At 35.1% G+C, this 20,362-nt stretch overlaps 1 pseudogene; it reads right to left on the bottom strand.

Moving 5' to 3' along the window:
* Positions 1-6,167: 6,167 nt before the first annotated feature.
* LOC142632998 (cytochrome P450 71AP13-like) lies at positions 6,168-14,012 on the bottom strand (annotated as a pseudogene).
* Between the last annotated feature and the right edge of the window lie 6,350 nt (positions 14,013-20,362).

The following is a 20,362-nucleotide window of genomic DNA, read 5'->3' as shown; positions in this document are numbered from 1 at the left end:
AAGGATGTGAGTAAACCAAGGTTAACAGTTGGAAACTCTACCAATAGAACATCTAATAAGTCTTTGTTGTCCCATCATTATGAATATAATTTGTTTAAAAGTCCTTTGCCATTGATGATTAGTTCGTAAGCAATTCCCTGTAGCGTCTCTACCTTGTTTGGAGAGGTAGATTTTGACATATACATATGGAGAAAGCTGTATATGAAGGTAATGTTGAGGGTGGGTTGCAGTATGAACTATGTATTCTTAAGAGCAAAAGGCTTTTTGTACTTGTAGTTGACTTTTGAAATGTGAAATTTCCATTTTTTTTAAGTCAGTATTCCCAGTTCTGTACTCGCAAATTTATAAAAAATAAAATTTTATATTCCATTCCTCACATTTTAAAAATACTGATGGTAAAAAATTTAGGTGTTTGACATATAATATGATTTACATATTGGTTGTGTTATAAACAGTTTCTATATTTGAAATTATATTGTTATTCAATGCAATGACAAGATATTGAGGTAAGAGTAAGGTTGTTTAACGTAATCTCTCCAAACTTTGTCACATTGTAACATAATTTCTCCAAAAATCTGGTAGAAAATGGAGTTTTGTACATTGAACATGTATATGACAATAATAAATTATTATTTAATATAATGGCAAGCCCATGCCTTGCATGTGCTTCCCCACTAGTCTTCATGAGACATGCACTTGCACATTGTCAGATCGCTCTCATCTTTCTCATATTTTATTATTTGGGAAATGCATGGGTTTAGCGTGTCTTGTACATTAAACCCGAAATTATGCAAACATGAGGCGGCATCATATCAGATTTAGTGCATGGTACATTGGACACAAGCCGTGTCATTATTTTCCATCCCGATAGAGAATCATCAGGGTTCGTTTGTTACTGTTTAAATTATACTTTTCAGTGTTTAAACAATATTACACGTATTTTTACATACTTTTTCACCCACACGTATTTTTTAAAAATACAAATAATGTTACTAGAAATTTCTTACAAAGTCGCAACTTTGAGTTGGATTGAAATCTGGTACAAGTACAACACCAAGTGCAATTAGTTTCAAGGACAAATATTAAAAGTTAAAAAGTTAACTTATTACTATATTGTTCTATGAAAATAATGAGATTAGATTTGATGGTACGTCCAATTACGGATGGCAATGGGACAGGGTGAGGCTGAAAGAAGTCGAAGGATGGGGTCTTGCCCCTACCCCGCTCCGCATGATGGGAAATTTTTTTTTGTCCCATTCCTGCCCCTTAGGGTCCTGCGAAGCCTCGCCCTACCCTGTAAAACTCTACTTTTTGTTCATTTGCCCCATAACTATTACAATTTAAAATAATAAAAAAAACATGTTTCATTAATAAAAATATACTTGAAATTATAACTAACTTTATCCCATCAAATCAAACTAATTTTTAGCAAAAATTGAATAATATTATCCAAGGATTTAACAAGATAATATCACAACAAAAACAGAAATTGCATAGTATAACAAACAACAAAATAGAGACAAAGAGCCATGTTGGGTAGAATAAAATAAATTAATATTGATATGTTTGTTAAATAATAATGTTTTAGGATATAAAAAATTTACAATTATAACATTTATCAATACAGGGCGGGGAAAGGGCGAGGTGAGGTGGGGTAGGGTGGGTTTAAAAAGTCTAAACTCATCCCTGCCTCGCCTCATGGTGCGAGGCTAAAATCTCACCCCATCCCCTCTCCACTATATTTGTGGGACGGGAAAAACCTACGTGTGGTGAAGTGAGGAGGGGTTGGTCAAGCAAGGAAGGGCAAAATTGCCATTCGTACATCCAATGCCTTGACTATTAATGAGTACCGTAGGAAAGATAAGCAAGCACATGGGGACACAATTAGTGAGACTTTGATGGTTAAGGGAAATTCTATTTATAACAAGTCAAGTAGGATAACCATATATATATAAAATTTTAAAGGAGCCACCGATTAAGAATGTTATGAAAGATGAGTGCGCCTACTGCCACAATGAGAATTGGAAAAAAGAATATCATGTTTTAGAAAATAGGGACAAGGTGGATTTCAAGGACGATTTTAGCAAAGTAGTGATGTTATTTTTAGTGGGCGTGACCTTTACCTTTTGTCTAGAGAGATTTTTTTTTTAATTATACATTTTTTAATCTTGTGAAGTGATTTTAGAAGGCATGGGTTACTTTACCTCTACCTCTTTCCACCTCAATTCACACTCAACTCAAAGGTCTATAGTTCTAATAAACTCAATAGGTGAAGTTTTCTTATTGTCGAATAAAAGATCTGAAGTTTAATACTCATCTACATAAAAAATCAATTCGTGTCTTGACTTAATAATAAAAAACAATCATCATGGATTAGACTCCATAGGTTTGAAATGCTACCTTCTCAAAAAAAAAAAAAAATCAAAATCAAAATCAAAAACTTCAATAAATCAATAGCCCAAAATAAATCTCCAAAAATTACGACTGTTGAACACTCTTAAATTTAAAATCTTTCAACAACCACAGAAACAACATGTTTGACATTTATTAAACCTATTATAATATTTTCATTACAAGCACAACCTAAACAAGGGCATCAAACTTGCTACTTTGCAAAAGCTCTTCGCTCACATTTTCTCTTCTAATTGATCGTTGACTTTGTGTCAAATGACTCAAATTACATTTTTTACTCAAATCAATTAGTTTCCTTTCTAATTTTTTTGCATGGATTGCAAATTTAGGCTATATTTTCCAATTAAGGCTTTCAAATGGCTTAAAAAAGAGAAGATTTTTTACTATTTAGGGTTTGTATTTGTGAATGAAAATGTTCTCCATATAATTGTTTTAATAACAGTAAATATTGATAATTTTTAGTGCTAGTCAAACTAAAGTTTTTTTTAAACTCAATTTTAAAATCATAATCAAACACAGGAAAATGAGAGAATTTTGTTGGAAAAAAAATTGACTGTTAATTGAAAAAATCTAAAGCACACAAACTAAAATGAAAATAGGCTAAAGTTTGAGTATACAATTTGCAAATTAGCTAAACAAACACAAAATATTGCTACCTAAGACTATTTTTTTCTTTGAGCTTTCTCTTTTTTTTTTTTTTTTTTTTTTGAGAGAGAGTTTCAACCTATGGCATCCGCTTCTAATGAGCGTTCTTTATCATCAGACCAAGACACCAATCAATTTTTGGTGTAAGCAAGGATTGAACCTCAGATCTCTTATTCAACTATCAGAAACTTTACCAGTTGAGCTAACTGGAACCCACACCTAAGACTTATTTGTTTTGAAAAAAAATTTTATTTATTTTTTGGCCTTTGATTTAATGAAAAATCATTATCTCTTTGTGTGTGTACATTTGAGAACAATTAATTTATTTAATTTTTTGCTTAAACTTTCGCTAAAAATGTGCTAAACTATACTTGTATTTTGAAAAAATTTTAAAAATGAGAAAATATGGATATAAAAGCTAAAAGCAGATGTCGATTGTCAAACACACTCAATTGAGGCAATAAACAAAAAATAATCCAAAAGAAGTGGTTCTTACCAGGATTAATACTGTTCTGAGCAGAACATCATTCCGGAAAAGCATATCCTTATTTTATCAAGTCAGATTGTAACGTATAATTTTCAAGTGTCTTTTGCTTTGTTTTTTAATACTATCTTCCATGAACCTCTTGGCTCTTGCGAAACCCACCTTTTGGTATGCAAAAGTTCCAACCTTTCCTTGTTCTGTGATTAATGGGTTTCGTTTAATTTTTTGTGGGTGTTTTGTTTTTGTCTATGTTTGGTTTCTAAGAAGATAAAAGAAAAGAAAGCAAAGTTTAAAGTTAAAGTAATTAACGCATTTGGTAAGAGATTTCATTTAGGAGTGTTTGAGTTACGTTCCTCATTTTAGGGTATTTAAACACTGAATTTGGAAAACTCCCCCTACTAGTTTTCAGTTTTCAAATAACATTATTCAATAACATTTTTTTAAATATTTAGAAAAGTGCAAGACCCACTTGATAAGACCTAACATAACTACAACTCTCTCTCTCTCTCTCTCTCTCTCTCTCTCTCTCTCTCTCTCTCTCTCTCTTGTGCACATTATTTTACTCCCTTCTCTTTCATGTTTATTCTCTCCTCTAATAAATATTAATTGATGATGCCGAAAATCATCAGTGAGCTACATGGTCCCCACGTGATCTAGATAAGACTTGCACAACACAAAAAGTTGAAGACCCTATAGATAGTACTGGTGTGGGTGAATTAAAGACCCTCCGAAGGTCAAGTTAAAGATCTTTACAACTTTAGAGTGCTAGAGTTAGGGTGAATTATGCATACCTTAGTTTGTGAGGGTTTGGGGGTTTTTATAGTAGCGTAGAGTAGACATTCGTTTCTTGGCGGAGAAGAACTTTCCTTGTAGGGAAGATCCTCATTAATACGCGTATATTGCGGGATCCTTTTCTTGTAGGGATTTCCTTGAGTAAGGTTAATCGTGGGGTACAAGATATTTACTTGTATAGATATTCGTGGAGATCAAACAAGGCCACGCTAGACTCGTCATAATCTTCATCCCGTCGGCTTCCCTACTTCCGTCGTTTTACATAGATGCCATCGGGTATTGAGGCGATGTCATCAGCTTATGGACTCGTCGGCTTGCGGACTTGTCGTGCTAGTTCTCTTGTACAAGAAGCTAACGAGCTCATCTCGTCAGCTTCTTTGCAACGAGTTTATCTTTTGAGGATATCCATATCAACTACCCCCTATTCCATGACTCCGTCGGTTTAAGCTGACGGGTTGTCGAGTATAGCTCTCCTTTCATTTATTATTTATTTGTTGAAAAAATAAGAGTGCTTATTAATGACTTCTCTGAGTAGCTTTAATTAAATGCTGGGACACATGGCATAAGCCGATTGGCCTCGTTTTTGAACAATAGCGTCGCTTCATTTATCGTGCTCTTCATTCTTTAAATAGTTCTCTTCCTCCTCTCATTTTCCTTTATTTCACCCTTGCAAGTCTTTTAAGAGAGCGAGCTGTTGTCCTGTCACTTTTGTTGCTGTCAATTTGCAGCTTTCATCGCTTCCACAGAGTCGTCAGCTAATCTCGTAAGTTCTATCCCTTCGTCACTTTTTTCTTTTTACTTATGTTTTCTAGTCAGACGTCACTTCTATAGAGAGACCCGTCGAATAGGTTCTTAGAATACCTCTGTCGCTTGTAGGTGAAACCCTGACCAATGAACAAGTGCAATATAAGACAACCCTCCGTATCCTTAACAAGGAGGTGATGGCTTTGAAGGAGAAGTTGACAGAGGAAGCCGATCTACGAGGAAAGGCAGAAGAGGCAAAGGCGAGCATGGAAAAGGAGCTGACGACTCTTGTTGAGCAGGTGGAGACAGCCAGGGCTGACGCCATAGCAGAGTTCAAGGCTTCCTAGCCATTCATTGATGCTTGTGCAGTGTACTATGGTGACGGGTATGACGATTGCTTGAAGCAGGTGGGGTCCGTCTACCCAAACCTTGACTTATCCAACGTCACCATGGATGATCCTCTACCGATGACCCCTGCTGATGGCGACACCATCAACAAGGAGACTGAGGATTCTACTCTTGCTGATTAGGGATTCAAGGATGACGATGTCGTGCTTGCTTAAGCTGCTTTGGAGAGACCCGTTATTTCGTCTATTGAGGATCCTTTCAAAGATGCCGACAACCCTTCTACCCCAAATGCTCAGAACTCTCCTGCTAAAGATGACGAGAACCCTCATATGCATGATGCCCCTTCATCCTAGTTTTCCTTTTTCTCAATTTTCTTGTTTTTTATTTATTTTTTATTTTATTTTTATTTATGTTAAGTGCCCTTCTATCTTTTGGCTTTTGTTGTAAACATATTTTTATTATTTATGGCGTCTATTTAATATATTATACCCGTAGCTTTCTAGTATGCTCTTGTGTTGATTTTCTATCTTGTGATATGCATCCGCTTGTCCCTTTTAGGCTTAATGATGGACTCGTCCACTTGTGGACTAAGTAATTTTAAGGCATCCTCGTGGGATGAACTTGTCCCCTTGTGGACCTAATAATGAACTTGTCCACTTATGGACTTAGTAATTTTAAGGCATCCCCATGGGATGAACTCATCTACTTGTGGACCTAATAATGAACTCGTCCACTTGTGAACTTAGTAAATCTTTGGATTATCATTTGCATGCTCCAAAGGAAAATGTGATTTCGCAATGACAATCAGATTAGCTATCCTGTGCATTGTGATGCCAAAAGCCTCTGTCATGTCTAAATCTTTAGCTGTAACACCAGGGGGAAACTCCTAATCAAAGCTATGGAGAAGTTGAGCCAAAGCAAGCTCAATACTTGCTGTTCCAAATGTGATAGCTGGGCAGATTCTCCTACCAGCACCAAAAGGTATCAACTCCAAATGCTGTCCCTTGAAATCAACAGTGCTACGGCTACCCATAAATCTTTCTGGTTCAAAAACATCTGGATTTTCCCAATATTTTGTTGGAGTAAGTGTGTTTCAAACTCTTAATCTATGCTTGTGTCCCACATTGGTTAGAGATGAGCTCTCATATAGGTTTATAAACCATAGCACCTTGAGTGGTAGATTGAAAGAAATGGGCTAAGGGTTAGAGTTGGGCTTAGGTTGAACTTGGACTTGTCTCTATCTCTCTTGGGCATCATTCCTTTTCTTTCCTTTTGCCTTAGCCCAATCTGATTCTGCCCATTGGGGCATTTAATTTGCAGCCCGTTGGGGCATTTAATGAGCAGCTCGTTGGCTGCACAGTAGCCGTTGGTGCACAGCCTAACAGCCCTCACATCTTAGCTTAAAACCCTAAAAAATCATACTATTCAACACACATAATTTCTCTCTTCTTCTCCAGCCGTATCCCTCTGTTTTCTGCTCTATTTTTTTCTTTGCTGCACAAAGATTTCAGCTTAGAAAATTTCAGCTTCAATCTTTTTTAAGAAAAGGAAAGGCAAGTAAGGTTGCTCCTAGTTCTTCTTGATTGAGTGTGTGATCAACTTGAGGAAATTACTATAGTCTAATCTTGGGGGGTTGTTCGGCCAAGAGAGCCATCACACTGAGTTCTACTCCGGGTGGCACGAATCAACCTTTAAAGACAACGCATTTTGCGTGATTCTATAGTTTGTGAGATTTTTCTAAATCTATCTATTTATTTTTGTCATTGCTAAATTTTTTAGGGTTTGTATTGTTGAATCAAAACTTGTTTATTTAGCCATATTTTCCAACAATTTTAAAGGTTGATTAGTGTGTTTTAAAAATGAAGAAACAAGTTGTTGATTCTGTTAAGTTCATTTCGGAAATTACAAAGCTTGAGGCTTTTGATGGAAATAATTTTAAGCGTTGGAAAGAAAAGGGTTTTGCCCATTTTGGAATTTACCGAAATTGATCGGGTTCTTTATGAGCCTAAATGCGAAGATGATCCTAAAAATATAGCAAAGTGGGAAAAAACAAATAAATTATGTGTTCATACTATTAAGTGTGGTTTATCTAACAAGTTGTTTGATAATTATTGTCATTTTACTTGTGCTAAAGATTTATGGGATGAACTTAATGGTCGTTATGGGTTTGAGGATGAGGGTGCTAAAAATTTTGCTACGGCTAAATTTATGTCATTTCAAATGGTTGAGGAAAAAAGTGTTTCTAGCCAAATTGAAGATTTTCAAAAATTAGTATCCGACTTAGCTAAAGAGGGTGATGTCTTACCCGAGAGGTTTGTGGCTCATGGCCTTGTGTTTAAGTTGCCGGACTCTTGGAAAGAGTATAAACACCGGTATAGCCACCATAGAACCTATTTGAATCTTCAACAAACTATCGTTGATATTCAAATTGAAGAAACAAATAGGATGTCGGAAAAGGTTTCTAGAGCTAAGGAATTTACTTCCAAGGCTAATATTGTAGAGGGAGGACCCTCTAGACCTCCACAACATAATAAGAAACATGATTTCAAAGGAAAACGAAAATTTCATAATAAAAATGGCTCAAATCCTCAAATCCAAAAGAAAAAGGGTAATTGTTTTATTTGTGGTAAGGTAGGTCATTATGTGGCAACATGTAGGGCGAGGGGGAACTTCAACAACAATAAGAACAACAACAAAGGCTCTACATCAAATAAGGCAAATGTGGTGCAAACCGAAGAGATCATTGCGGCCGTGGTGTGTGAGGCACACTTGGTGACAAAAGTGAAGGGATGGGTAGTTGACTCGGCTTGTACAAGACACATTGGTGCATTCAAAGAGGAGTTTAGTTCCTACACTCCTATGGCGGAAGGAACCGAATGTGTCTATGTTGGGGACAATAGGTCCGTGCCGGTGAGTGGTAAAGGGAAGGTACTCTTGAAGCTAACTTCCGGTAAAACTCTTTCACTCAATAATGTCCTTCATGTACCTCACTTTCGACATAATCTCATTTCGGTACATTTACTTGGTAAAGCCGGTATTAAAGTCTTATTTGATGGTGGCATAGTTACCTTAACTAAGAATGAAGTCTTTGTTGGTAAGGGCTATGATGATGAAGGTCTTTTTGTACTTAATGTTGATCAAGTTATTAATGAAAGTGGTTCATCTTCTTGTGCTTACTTAGTTGATTCCATTGATGTTTGGCATGGTAGACTTGGACATGTTAATTTTGGCTATATAAAGAAAATGAAAGAATGTGGAATTATTAACTCACTAAATGAAGCTAATATGGACAAATGTGAAGTTTGTGCCAAAACTAAAATCACCAAGAAACCTTGTAAATCCATAACAAGAGAAACCGAGCTTCTTGGATTGGTACATAGTGACTTGGGTGATTTAAAACACACAATGACTAGAGGTGGTAAAACATTTTATGTGATCTTTGTTAATGACCACTCTAGGTTCACTAAACTTTATTTACTAAGAACCAAAGATGAAGCTTTAGAGATGTTTATAAAGTATAAAAGTGAAGTTGAGAACCAAAAAAATAAAAGAATTAAAAGACTTAGAACCGATAGAGGTGGTGAATATGAGTCTAATCCTTTTAAGGAATTTTGCGAACAAAATGGCATAATACATGAGGTAACTCCACCTTATTCACCGGAATCTAATGGAATAGCCGAAAGGAAAAATAGAACTCTTAAAGAGATGATGAATGCTATGCTTGTTAGTTCTGGGCTATCTTCCAACATGTGGGGGGAGGCCATTCTTTCGGCTTGTCATATTCAAAATAAAGTACCCCATAAGAAAACCGGTAAAACTCCTTATGAACTTTGGGATGGGCGTAAGCCTAACTTGGAATACCTCAAAGTGTGGGGGTGCTTGGCTAAGGTTATGCTACCCGAGCCTAAAAGGAGAAAGCTTGGTTCTAGAACATGTGATTGTGTGTTTATTGGTTATTCTTGCAGTAGTTCATGCTATAGATTTCTTGTCATCCAAAGTGATATATTAGAATCATACACTATTATTGAATCCGAAAATGCCATATTTTTTGAGCATGTGTTTCCTTTGAAAAATAAGGAAAAAGTATTGCATGATTCTATTGAAATTTCTAATGACTTTGTTGATGATGTGCAAGAAATAAGAAGGAGCAAGCGAGCTAGGAAGGAAAAGGATTACGGTAACAATTTCCTTGCCTATGTTGTTGAAGATGAACCTGTAAGTTACTATGATGCAATTAAATCCGTAGATGCACCTTTTTGGTTTGAAGCAATTAATAATGAATTAGAATCTATTATGTCTAATCATACTTGGGAATTAGTTGAGCTTCCACCCAAGGTTAAACCTATTGGTTGCAAATGGGTGTTTAAAAGGAAATTAAAACCGGATGGTACAATTGATAAGTTTAAAGCTCACTTAGTAGCCAAGGGCTATAAGCAAAAACATAATGTGGATTATTTGATACTTATTCTCCGGTTACTAGAATTGCATCTATTAGAATTTTATTTGCCATTGCTTCTATTTACAAACTTGTAGTACATCAAATGGATGTTAAAACTGCTTTTCTAAATGGTGATTTAGAAGAAGAAATTTATATGGAGCAACCCGAGGGTTTTGTAGTTCTTGGACAAGAACGTAAAGTTTGTAAGTTGGTTAAATCTTTATATGGTTTAAAACAAGCACCTAAACAATGGCATGAAAAATTTGATAATGTTATGCTTACACATGGGTATGTGATCAATGGTGCCGATAAATGCATATATAGCAAGTTTATTAATAATGAAGGTGTTATTATATGTTTATATGTTGATAACTTACTTATATTTGGAACTAGTCTTGATGTTATGCATGATGCTAAACACTTTCTTGCCTCTAATTTTGATATGAAAGATTTGGGTGAGGCAAATATAATCTTGGGCATCAAGATCCTTAGGGATAATGATTGCATTACACTATTGCAATCTCACTATGTAGAGAAAATTCTTAAAAAGTTTGAACACTTTGATATGTCATCTATGTCTACTCCTTTTGACTGTAAGGTTCACTTGTTTAAAAATCGTGGTGATAGTGTTTCACAAGATAAATATGCACAAATCATTGGTAGTTTGATGTTTTTGACAAACTGTACTCGCCCTGATATTGTATATGCTGTTGGTAGATTGAGTAGATATACTCATAATCCTAGTATTAAACATTGGGATGCAATATCTAGACTATTAAGATATTTAAAGGGCACTTTTGATTATGGTTTGTCATATTGTGGTTATCCTGCTATATTAGAAGGATATTGTGATGTTAATTGGATTTCTGATACAGATGAGGTAAAGTCTAGTAGTGGATATGTGTTCACACTAGCTGGAGGGGCTATCTCTTGGAAATCATCTAAGCAGACTTGTATAGCGAGATCCACCATGGAATTAGAGTTAGTAGCCTTAGAAAAGGCTGGGTCCGAAGCCGAGTGGCTTAGGAGTTTGTTAATTGATATACCATTGTATACTAACTCTATTGCCTCTATTTGCATGCATTGTGATTGCCAGGCTGCCATAGCACGTGCTAAGAACAAAATCTATAATGGGAAAAGTTAACATATCCGATGGAGGCACAATATTGTGAGGCAACTCATTGATAATGGTGTAATGTCCTTGGACTTTGTAAGGTCAGAAAGGAATTTGGCTGATCCTTTGACCAAGCCACTAGCAAGAAGGCCGGTGAGTGAGACATCAAGGGGGATAGGACTGATACCCAAATTGTGACACTATGGCCAATGCCCAACCTCTATGATGGGTGATTCCACGCAAGGGATTAAATGGGTAGAGGTCATTTGTGGTCCATATGGGGACTGTCAGTTTTATGTGTTCCGCTATCTCATTGAGGAGATTAGTGATGAGTCCATCCCTATGGTGTGAGACAGTGCTAAGTTGCAGATTGTTGGAGGTTGAGCTCTAGCTCTTAATGGATCCATAGTCCCTACCTGTTGGGATGGGGTGTACTGCACACACTCTTGATGGATGCCACCTATGTGGGAGTGGAAGTTGTGCCGCTTCCTATAAGACTTGGGTAGGTCTCTAGAGCTCTCATGAAACCCAATGGCGCATGGCCTGTATAAGGCGCCAATCCGCTTATGGAACAACCTTAGTAAAGAAAGGTATGTGGGTGGTAAGTTTGGTTATCTAATAGCTTGGTTAAAAGAGTCTAACTCTACCATTGTCTAGTAGTTCCTACTTATTTATCCTAAGTATGGTTAAAACCTTATGGTACCATATTGATGCATGTCTTCTTGATTTTATTACCTTTCCTAGTTTAGTGTTTGTAACATGTGGGGGATTGTTGGAGTAAGTGTGTTTCAAACTCTTAATCTATGCTTGTGTCCCACATTGGTTAGAGATGAGCTCTCATATAGGTTTATAAACCATAGCACCTTGAGTGGTAGATTGAAAGAAATGGGCTAAGGGTTAGAGTTGGGCTTAGGTTGAACTTGGACTTGTCTTTATCTCTCTTGGGCCTCATTCCTTTTCTTTCCTTTTGTCTTAGCCCAATCTGATTCTGCCCGTTAGGGCATTTAATTTACAGCCCGTTGGGGCATTTAATGAGCAGCCCGTTGGCTACATAGTAGCCGTTGGTGCACAGCCCAGCAGCCCTCACATCTTAGCTTAAAACCCTAAAAAATCATACTATTCAACACACATAATTTCTCTCTTCTTCTCCAGCCGTATCCCTCTGTTTTCTGCTCTGTTTTTTTTCTTTGCTGCACAAAGATTTCAGCTCAGAAAATTTCAGCTTCAATTTTTTTTTAGAAAAGGAAAGGCAAGTAAGGTTGCTCCTAGTTCTTCTTGATTGAGTGTGTGATCAACTTGAGGAAATTACTATAGTCTAATCTTGGGGGGTTGTTCGGCCAAGAGAGCCATTCGCACCGAGTTCTACTCCGGGTGGCACGAATTAACCTTTAAAGACAACGGACTTTGCGTGATTCTATAGTTTGTGAGATTTTTCTAACTCTATCTATTTATTTTTGTCATTGTTAAATTTTTTAGGGTTTGTATTGTTGAATCAAAACTTGTTTATTTAGCCATATTTTCCAACATATTCTGGGTCTCTCCCTATTGCCCAAGCATTGACAAAAAAACGAGTTTTGGCTGGAATATTGTACCCATCAATGTTCACTTCTTCCGTGGATTCTCTTGGGAGTAATACTGGAGCAGGAGGATGTAACCGATAGATCTCTTTAATTACAGCTTTCATGTAGTGCAGCTGAGGCAGATCACTCTCCAAAACAACTCTTCTGTCTCCAACTGTTCTCCGTACTTCAGCTTGTGCTTTTCCCATGACTTTGGGGTTTATGACAAGTTCTGTCATTCCCCAGTCAAGGGTGGTGAAAGTTGTATCAGTTCCTGTGGCAAACATGTCCTGCAATTCAAAACCCATAGAATTTTAGAAATCCATATGACATAATTAAATATTTATGGATTTGGAATTGAGACATTTCAAATCCATCACTTTAAAATTCAAATTTAAATTCAAGTATCCAAACGCAACCTTAGTGTTATACCTTAAGTTTCTCAATTAAATTCAATCACATGATTGAATTTATCATTTATTGTCATGCAATCAAATAATTTAATTTAATTGAGGAATAGAGTAATCTGTATGCTAAAACTTAAGAGGGTTTATATTCAATCAGTTGGGACTTCATAGCAATGAGGGAAGTGAAAGAGAGAGCTCACTGACCAAGATGATAGCTTTAATATTATCCGTGGTGAGTGGCATTTCATCATAGTCATTCTTTTGAATATCGAGTAAAACATGCACAAGATCCTTTTGTTCCTCTTTTTCTCTTTTGGGATTTTTATGCTCTGTCAACAACTGGTCAAAGAGTTTATCAAACCGTTGAAAAGTGTCCTGAAGTCTTGATTTCATGCCTGTTAAGCTGTGAATAAACTCCATGGAAGGGAAGAAATCTCCAACGCTAACTCCTCCAAGCAATGCTTGATACTCCTCAAGCATCTTTTGGAAACCTCGGCGATTATATTCTCCTCCTGCTGAGATAGGTGGTGCTGGGATATGATTCAGCAACTCTACATACCAAACGTGCTACTTCTTCTTCTCTAACAAAGCTATATGATTGAACCCTTTTGGCACTTAGTAGTTCAAGTATGCATATTTTTCTAATATGCCTCCAATAAGCACCATATGGGGAAAATGCAACATCAGTGCCATTGTAAAAGAGGTGTTTGGCTGAAAAGATTTTTGGACGGCTTGATGGTGTAAGATCATGGGTTTTCATCACTTCCTTGGCTAGGCTAGCTGAGGAAACCACAACTGTTGGGACCTCACCAAGTTGAAGGTAAATGATTGGTCCAAATTTTTTAGCCAGACTCTGCAGAGAGAGATGAGGCATGTTGCCATGTTGGTGAAGGTTACCAATTATGGGTAGCCTTGGAGGGTTTGGTGGGAGATTGAATTTTCTTTTCCCTGACTGCAACTTCATGAAAAGACTCAGCAACACCGCTATGAAAATGGATGCAAAGAGCAAGAAGGGTTGGAAGCTCTCCTTTGGCCAAGAAAGAAAAGCCATTGGAGTTTTAATTGACATAAAAGAGAGTAAATGATTCCCCTTATTCAGTAGATGGTCATCAAATTATATTTTTGAAACTGTGATTTCTCCAAAAGATAAAGTTTGGCTATACAAACTTGGTTCTGGTCTTAGCTATTGGTTATAACTCCCTCTAAAAAAAATTAACATGACGGCATATTTTAAAAATTTAATTGTCGGATTGCATGTTTTTTATGTCCTTAACACTCTTGTCAAATTTCATGTCAATATGATGTTATTTATTATTCGATTCATAAACTTATTTTATACATAATCTTATACTAAAAAAACTTGAAATTCAAACATTTGATCTTCTAGAAGTTTTACAAGCATGGAGGATATGAAAAGAAAATATAATCTAATGATAAATTTTTCTAAATCCACATTCAATAAAAAGATATTGAGTAGAGTTGTAGCCAAACTAAGTTTGTAGCGAAACTTTGTTATCTTCTAAAACATTTGTTTATGGACTTTTCTTTGCCATAGTTTTGAATTTCTATTACAAGCTTTTCGGACACACATTTTTCTTCATGATGAAAAATCCTATTACTACCATCAGAATTTGTCACTATAGTAAATTATGAAAAGAATGAAAATTTTTAGATACCTAGTATTGCACTTCCTATTAATTATGAAGTTATTAACCCTATTACCTTGATCTTTTAGTTTTTTTTAAGTATAAAATTTAGTTACAAAATTGGTTAAAGCTTAAGATTACAATCTTACTTAGTAAAATAAATTTTACTACATATTTTAAAGATCTAATCGTTAAATTGCATCTTCTTTACATTCTTAACACACATGTTAAATTTTGTGTCAATCAGATATTATTTATTATATGATCTATAAGCTTATATTTTATGCATAATTTTGAACTATAAAAACTTGCTATTTAAACACTTTATTGATTACATAACTATTGATTTTTAATTTTATAAAAATTTTGCAAGTATGGAGGACATAGAAAAAGATGTAATCTAGTGATGAATTTGTCAAAATTCACCTCCAATAAAAAAATAATGAGTAAAGTTGTAACCTAAGACTATAACCAATTTTATAGTTAAACTTTGTCTTTTTCTAAACCTCTCCTGGAGAATGTGCTGCAGAGTGCAGAAGATATTAGTGAAGTTACTATGTGGAAAATTATTGAGAAGTCAGTGGATGGAAACTTGTTCTTTTTTCTTTTTTCCTTATGTTTTCATTTTCGACTTCTTGTTATCTTTGGTCCAGTCAGTAGAGTAACATTCATCCTTGGACCAACCCCAAAAGAAAAATATCTAGATCTAGTGCATGGTACATTTTTTTTTACAGAGAGTCTCAACCTATGGCGTCCGCTCCTGAAGATAGCTATTTATCATCAGACCAAGACTTTACCAGTTGAGCTAGCTAAAACCCACAGTGCATGGTACATTTTGGACCCAAGCTTTGTCATTATTTTCCATCCCACAGAGAATCATCATATTACTAGAAAGAAATTATCCAGCGTCTTCACAAGTCACAACTTCGAGTTGGATTGAAATTTAGTACAAATACAACACCAGGTGATGAGATTAAATTTGATGGTGTGTCCAATGCCTTGACTATTAATGAGTACAGTAAGATAGAGAAGCAGGCACATGGGGACACAATTAGTGAGACTTTGATGGTTAGGGGAAATTCTTATAACAAGTCAGGTAGGATAAGCGTGCGCCCCCCCCCCCCCCTCCACACACACACACACACACACACATACACATATATATATATATATATAAAAGATGAGTGTGCCTATTGTCCAAAGGGAATTGGATAAAATCTCCCTTTTGTCCCTATGTTGAAGTTAGGTAGGGCGGTTCACTTGAGTTGCTCATGAGTGACTATATATGGAACCTCAATTGTGCTCGGGGACATAGCAGGGCATAGCTAGCGGCATAGGAGCCGACTCGGTGTCAGCGGCTTCGTGCCGCACTAGAGTATTCCAATAGGTGGTTTCACACATTCATTTCCAATACTAATCGTGAAACACCATGAGAAGCCAGGGGCGGCGCCACAGTAAGGCCAGGGTGGTCTAGGACCACCCTGACCTGAATTTTTTTTTATATATATTAATTTAAAATTTTTTATTTGTCTACCCTTCAAAAAAAAATTGGGAACACCCTCAATTTTTTTTATACCAATAAAATTGAATTTTGATGCATAATTTTTTCTACATTCAGTAGATGAATGATTGCTAGGTTGTGTACATTGAAAGAGATGTAGTTTGTAGTATTGATAATGAGATTAACATGCAATAATTTCAAAATATAAAAACTCGTAGAAGGCAATTGTAAACTTTATGTATTTGCATGTATTTTTTATTGTTGTTGTTGTCAATACATGAATTTCTCTTTTTATTAGATTGTATAATTTATGCTTTTTAAGCAACACCTTGAGAAAAATTCCTAGAGCCGCCACTGTGAGCAATAGGACGTTGAGGTCCATGTTTTTGAAAAATAGAACAAGATGGATTTCAAGGCAGATTTTAGCAAAGTAGTGATGTAAATTTTAGTGGGCATGACCTTTACCTTTTGTGTAGGGATTTTTTATTTTTATTGTATATTTTTTGAAGAATCTTGTGAATTGATTTTAGAAGGCATGGGTTGCTTGACCTCTACCTTTTGCCACCTCAATTCATGCTCAACTCAAAGATCACACTCAACTCAAAGATCAAAAGTTGCAGTGAGCTTAACAAGTAAATTTTTTTGTCATCGAATAAGAGATTTAAGGTTCAATCATCGCTTATATAAAAAACCAAATGGTGTATTGACCTGATTGTAAAGAGCAATCATCATAGAGTGGACTCAATATGTTTGAAATGCTACCTTCTCAAAAAAAAAATCAAAATCAAAATCTTTAGTAAATCAATAGCCTAAGATCTCTAAAAATTACGACGGATGAACCCTCTTAAATTTAAAATATGAGTAAGTTTAGTACCACAAACTTTTCTACAATTTTATCACAACTTTGCTACATGGCGACTCTTGAGTGGTGGAAATAAAATAGTAGGTCCATGTAGGTCCATAATTTTACCATTCACGAGTTACCATGTAGCAAAATTGTGACAATATTGTGAAAAAATTTATGGCACTAGACTTACTCTTAAAATATTTCAACAACCACACAAAAAACATGTTTGACATTTATTAGAACCTATTCTAATATTTTTCTTACAAGCACAACCTAACGCTGCGTTTGTTTAACTGGTAAATCAGTTTCAGAAAATATTTTACACATTTACGTGTGTTTGGCAGCAACTAAAAATTTGGTCAATTGAAAATCACTTACACTTTGACCGTAAAATATCCCTTCCCACCCGTAAAACCATTTCCATTTCTATTTTACCTTGAATTCATTTCCACCTCTCACGCACTCTCTTGGGTTCTCGCACTCTCCCTCACGCCAGTCGAGCTCCATACTCTCCTTCACGCCAGTCCGAGCTCAACACTCTCTCCTTCACGCCAGTCCGAGCTCAACCCTCTCCGATCCACACACCTACGACCCATCTGTTCAAACCCACCCTCGCTGGAATTCCCTTCCATCTTCGTCGAGCAATGCCCAAACCACAAGGCGTCATTTGAAATCCCCTCCAACTTCATTGTCCCCTCCATTTTTTCTTGTTCAAACTCAACCTGATTTGGTTGCATCCCACCACACCCATCCCTGAAACCAGAAAACCCATTCCTCAAACCCACTCCGACGAACCCATTCATCAAACCCACCACTCCGAAGAACCCACCACTCCATGAGATCGAACCCAGTCGCCTCCGCCGCGAGATCAAACCCAGTCCCCTCCGCCACGAGATAGAACCCAATTGCACCGGTCTCTCTTCCTTCTTCTCTCAATTTGACCGGATTTGATGAATTTTTTTGTTGGGTTTTGTTTGTTTTGTGTTTATCTATTGAGAAATGATATTATATATTTGTTTGGAAGTTGAGAAAATGTGAGCAACAAGTAGAAAATGTGTTTTCTATAGTATTTTCAAGAACACAACCAAACACCAAAAAATATTTTTCAAAGTATTTTTTAAAATGCAACCAAAAACTAGAAAATAGTTTCATTTCCCGAAAATATTTTCACCTGAAATTATTTTCCACTCGAAAAATATTTTAAACTCAAACAAACGCAGCCTAAGGGAATCAAACTTGCTTTTCTGCAAAAGCTCTTTGCCCACACTTTCTCTTCATAAACTGATCGTTGACTTTGTGTCATATTACATTTTTTACTCAAATCAATTAGTTTCCTTTCTAACTTTTTGCATGGATTGCAAATTTAGGGTATATTTTCCAATTTAAGGCTTTTCAATGGTTTAAAAAAGAAAATGTTTTTCATATAATTTTTTCAATAACAATAAATATTGATACAATAATTTTTAGTGCTAGTCAAACTACAAATAAATAGTCTTTTTTAAAACTAATTTTTAAGATCATAATCAAACACAAAAAATGAGTCAATTTCGTTGAAATAATAAACTGACTGTTATTTGAAAAATATAAATCATACAAACGAAAACGAAAATAAAATAGGCTAAAGTTTGAGTGTATATACGATTTGTAAATTAGCTAAACAAACACAAAATATTACCACTTAAGACTTATTTTTTTTTTTTTTAAATATTCTGTTAATTTTTTGGCCTTTATTATAATAAAAAATTTTTATCAACGAAATATATATACACGCACTAGCCTTATCACACGCACTTTGTGAGTGCAACAAGGTTCTTTTTATTTTTTATTTTTTTTCATCTGCCTAAAAATATATATATAAAATAATTGTAAGTATTTTTTAAATAATTTTTAAAAGTGAAATAGAATAATGTTTTAATTTTTAGGATCTTTCTCTATGTGAGAGTTGATAAAATTTTGAAATTTTGAATTTAAAATAAATTTTGGTAATTTAGAGAAAAAGGAAAAAACCTAAAATTTAGGAATTTTTTTAAAAATTGTAAATTATTCTTTTAACCTGTTTGTATTGTAAAATTTCAAATTATTTAACTAAAACATATGAGTATTTTAGAGAGTTTAAAAATTTGTGTGAGGATATGTTAGTATGTAAAATGATGAAATTCAAATAAAAAATCCTTTTATAAATAGCATATATATAAAAGAGGATTCTCCATCTTCAGTTGGACTTTTTTCATGTCAAAAATACCCTTATTATTGAAGAGTAATTTCATTTAGAAATAGGGGCATAAATGTCAAATAATAAATTTCATTTTGAATTAAAAAAAGAACTCCTAAAATTTAGGATTTTTTTCATATCATTTAGAAATAGGGTTGTAAATGATAAATAATTGATACAGATTATTAACGTTTACAAAAAAAAAAAAAAAAAGAATAGAAGAGTTTTTGTGCATGCACAACATGCATACTTAGAGGCTAGTGTGTGTGTATATACACACACACACACATATATATATATATATATATTATGTGGCAATAAACAAAAAAAATGAAAAATAATCCAAAAAGAAGCGGCTCTTACCAGGATTAATGCTGTTCCGAGCAGAACGTTATCCTGGATAAGCATATCCTTACTTTATATTATCAAGTGTCTTTTGCTTTATTATTTTTTTTTTTTAAGACTATTTTCTCTGAAACTCTGACCCTCTTGCAAAACCTACCTTTTGGTATGTAAAATTTCCGACTTTTCCTTGTTCTGATTAATGGGTTTCGTTTATTTTTTTGTGGGTGTTTGTTTTTGTCTATGTTTGGTTTCTAAGAAGATGAAAGAAAAGGAAAGAAAGTTAAAGTTTCTGTCTTTTTGATTGTTTTTGGTTTACTTGATGACAAATTATCAGCTTGACTGAGAGAATATGCAGTGAATTATGGAAGGCTTAGGATTCAATATTGAGTTTTCTTTTACTATATTTTCACAGTAACCAATGGACCTTTTGTGGTTATATTGCTCATTGTTTCTAATGTGGGTTGTCTTTGTATCTAATTCAGCAATGAAGTACTATCCAAATGAAAGATACGGCTGCTGCCAGGAAGAGATGGGAAGCTCTGGTGTTTTGAATCCCAAAGTAACAGCATTTATGTCTTTCTTTTGAGCCTGGAGTAGATGGTTTAGTAAGGAAACTAAATGTTGTTTTTGCTAACTGAGCACTTTGGTTTTTAAGGATTGCAATGTCTTGCTTTGAGTGAATTATGGTTTTGATCACTAGCATGAACCTGCCTAAAATTGAATTTATTGGGTCTGCTTATAATTGAGGTCTCCATTAATTAAGTGGCGGTTCTGTAATCTATAGACTATATCACATTGCTTGGGAAGATGCCAATAGATAGGAAAATTAACAAGTGAAAGAAATGGGATAATCTGGATTCTCTCTCCA

The sequence above is a fragment of the Castanea sativa genome, chromosome 4, assembly GCF_040712315.1.
Source record: "Castanea sativa cultivar Marrone di Chiusa Pesio chromosome 4, ASM4071231v1".
Lineage (NCBI taxonomy): Eukaryota > Viridiplantae > Streptophyta > Magnoliopsida > Fagales > Fagaceae > Castanea > Castanea sativa.
The sequence above is the reverse complement of the archived record's forward strand: the minus strand, read 5'-3'. Positions and strand labels throughout refer to the sequence as shown.